This window comes from Dendroctonus ponderosae, unplaced genomic scaffold (assembly GCF_020466585.1).
Source record: "Dendroctonus ponderosae isolate FM_Combo_2020 unplaced genomic scaffold, Dpon_F_20191213v2 Dpon_F_20191213_2, whole genome shotgun sequence".
NCBI lineage: Eukaryota > Metazoa > Arthropoda > Insecta > Coleoptera > Curculionidae > Dendroctonus > Dendroctonus ponderosae.
In genome coordinates this window covers 1,123,144-1,127,143 of record NW_026018165.1, presented here as the reverse complement: position 1 = coordinate 1,127,143, position 4,000 = coordinate 1,123,144, and positions in this window count along the sequence as shown.

Sequence of the window (4,000 nt, the reverse complement as noted above, 5' to 3'; positions counted from 1 at the left end):
ATACGAAGGAAATATTCCATATAATCATCGGCAGTAATAACTGTTCGCGCTGACAATTTCGGAACACGTACACAGAGTGTTCCAAAAAGTTTTTGCTTGGGTGACTGAGATTGAGACTTATTGAGCTTAAATTAAAATTTATTGCCGGCAGGATACTAATAGATTTTATGTTAAGAGTCTTTATATTTCCCCATGCAAATTTATCAGATGTACCTAGACCAGAAACACATAGCGTTCAGTTAAAAATTCTCATTTCGAGAAGACAGGTGACTTCTCCTTTTCTCTCTTTTTCGAGCATTTGAAAAGTCGTTTATCACAAAAACAAAGATGTATGACATCACGTAATCTCTTTATTTGGCACCGAGCCAACATCCAATATAAGGGCGCATCACGAGGCCGTTAAATTAAAATGTCCCGTCAGTTTCGGCGAGACGTTTATGGCATCCTTGCAGTTCGGATTTGCATTATATATGCAGCTTAAATTCACTTTTAATTTAATATTGAAAACTCAAACATTCCTGACTGGGAAAAGGAAACACTCAAAACTCATGGAATCTTTCTGTCCCTTAATAAATAACTTCTGCCTTTTGTGGCAGAAACAAAGACGATGAAGAACGCCACAAGTTTTTCACAATGGGTCGGCACCGCTGCAATTCCGCAAAATTACTTTTTAGCAAAGACAAACAGCAAAACAACGAATAATTACCTGCTTTTCATCCGGGACTAAGCAAAAGACCGGTTTTAGATCTGAATGGACTGTTTTTGTTTTAGATATAGGGCTTTCAGCTTTATCAATGATGGTCATTACTGTTGCAAAATAAATTTTCGAGATTAAAATATTTTTTAATTTTGCGCAATAACTAACAAGGTTCAATTCAATGAAATTCATAAAAGGGTTTACGTGAAATAAATGTTGGTTTTTACGTTTTTTGTTTACAAAGACCGGCAATATCAATTTAGGGTTGCACCGCTGGTAAATAATATAATGAAAATGACCATCGATACCACGATATTTCTACACATATTGTTAAGTAAGCTTGCTGTTGAATGAACATTTAAAATAGACTTAATATATTGAAATTAATTTTTGATTTTGTTATGTCATGTTAGTGTATATATTTTTACATTTTTAACAAAATCATATTTAAAAACTCAATTGGCACCAAATTTTTTTTCTGATTTGCTCAGCTTAATTTATTTTAAAATAATAGTTGTCGAAAAATGCTCCTTGAAAAGTGAAACTACTAATCGCTCCCTGGCGCGTCTTGTGAACTTTATTTGGATAGTTAATACTTTAATTCACACGAAAGGGAACGTAATCCCCTCGGGTCGCTCAGGTTAAAGATAAAACTCCATCGTGGAAAATTGCACCGTCCTTTTCACAGTTCCGTCCTGTGCACTACGACTCGTTTTCCTGAAGTGGCTTAATTAAATTGGTATAAGCTGGATACAAATTACTGTAAAAGGGATTAGTTCCTTCTTAGCCTACTAACATTTTCTTACAATATATTATTTTTACAAAGTCACCATCAGACTCAGGAAATATGTTGAATAAATTTTCCGTATTTACAATTGAAAAAAAAGATATTTAATTTAATAAGAACAAACATTAAAAAGAATACCGTTGATTTTTGGCAAATCTTTTTGATTTACACCAATGTTTTATTTCAACTACAAAATTCTTTATTTAGCGATTGATCGATATATTCGAACTTATTCCAGAAGATTAATTGTAAATGCTTTTAATAACTAAATATTCATGGGCACTTCAATTAAATTTTGTTTATCTTCAAGCAAAAAATTATGCCAAGCATAAAAATTCAGAGTCTGTTAACTCTCTATAGGATTTTTTCCGATATTTGACTATTCTGGATTAGTAATGACAATTTTAATATTTACAGAAGTTCGTTAGACTAAGTAATATTTGGGGACTGTTTGGCAAAGATTCGGTTATCAATTTTGAAAAATCAGGCTTGGTTTGTTGGCCACCATTCTTATGTAAGTTTCGCGGACTGTTTCACTAACTGCAGGTCGTTTTTTAATTTATAACTCTAATATTTCAGCAAATACTAATCTTTGTTGAATCCTATGGAACCTTTGGATAAAAAATTGCCAATTTACACAACAATTTTCCGGTCATTTGCAAAGTAAGCGAAATAACCGCAACAAAGAGCATATTCCAGGCCGACCGCACCCAACTTTACCGTACATTTTATTAATATTTCAATTAAGTGACGACTGATGAATCAAATTTCGAATAATTCAAATTAAGTGCAATTTTCTAACAAGCCGTCGCTTGTTTCGCGTGCCGGCTAAAGCGTGGAAAGTCTGTTATTATTCTAGTTCTGCCATTTGTCAGGGAATGTGCCTCGAAACACAAACCAAAAGCAATTTGCTCGTTAAAATAACAAATTGCAGCTGGAAAATTTCTTAAGGATGCTGTGATGGGATTTATGCGACTGTTTGCGTAAACAGAACATTGTTAAGAGCTGTTTCTTTCTTTACAAATTCAGATTAGTTGTTTGGTTTACTGGTTTTCTATAGAAACTGAGGTGTGCAGTATTCAATCAGTTCGAAACGTGGGATACATTAGCGATATTGGTTCAATTGCCTTGAATTTCCGTTTCTAAGACGAAAAATGCTAAGAACTTCGGAAATTACCGTAAATTAAACCTAACGAACTACACACAAATATTTACTAACTGCTTAAATCGGTGGCCTCAAAGTTTGCGGCATAGTCTAATCGAACTTGGATAGAACACAAATTTTCCCGTTTTTGCATTAGGTGTAGATATCACTGCGTCAAATAATATTGAGGATAGAGTTTGATAACATTCCGCTTCTTTGGATTTATTTTTCCTTTTTGTCTATTCCCATATTTTCGAACCATAAAACTGAATGCAACTTTACGTGCCGCAACGTAAATGTCCGTGACAAAAAATATGCCTCACTCTAATTCAGCCAAGTTGTACATTTTCATTTGCACCCCGTCGGTTCTGCGGAATCTGCCCCTGTTGGAAATCGAGATTTACGTGCACATTTTGCATCTGTGAATGGAAAAGAATGTGTGTTTTGCCGGACTTTTCAATACAATCCGATTTTTTCCTGTTCGAGTACGTGACCTATTTGCCGATGATAATCCATGCTATGTGATGAAAAATTCCGATTAGGTTTGCACAATGCCCGGATATGGAAATGTTTTATTAACATCATTAATTAAATGATGACAGATTTTCAATGCTGACTTGTTTTCTTTTGATGGCATTTTCGGAGGCATGAGCAAACCATATATTCTGAAAAGTCACCAGTAAACCGAAAATATCATCAACAATGATTTAGGCGACTTAAGCCAAAATTACCTTCTTCTTAGTCGTTTACTCGGTTTCGGGCCTCATGTGTCATATGTTTTGTTTTCTGTGGTGGGCTGTCCATTCCTGTGGATCCTCTGCTATCCTTAATGTTTGGATGTGGTTTCTGTCGGTAAGACTGGCTATAAGGTAGATCCATGTATCTTATGGGCGACCTTCCTCTTGATCTTTTGCCAGGGACTGGCCCTTCCACCTCTCAACACTTGGTTGGTTCTTTTCTCAGACCAGGACACTGTCAGCATTGTGCGCCATCAAAACATTTCTAAGGTATCTATTTTCCACTTAACCGTCTTTTTTTAAGTTTAACATTCTGACCCATATAAAGGGTGATCCAATAAGAACGATTTTGAAGTTGTGAATTACGCGCCATTTGTAGTTCTATGATTTTTCATTAAAAAAGGCCGTTCTTTAGTAGACAGCAGGAGGTTAAGTAGAATGGAGCGGTGCAATACACAACAACGAATTCTCATTGTGAAAAATTATGATCAAACTGGTGGAAGTTTTTCAGCCACAGTTTGCAAAATGCGTACAATTATGGGCCATTTGGAGCATTCCGACTGAAGCAACTGTAAGAAAATTAATTAAAAAATTTCAGCAAACTGGGTCTGTTAATGAAGTGAAAACGGAAACAC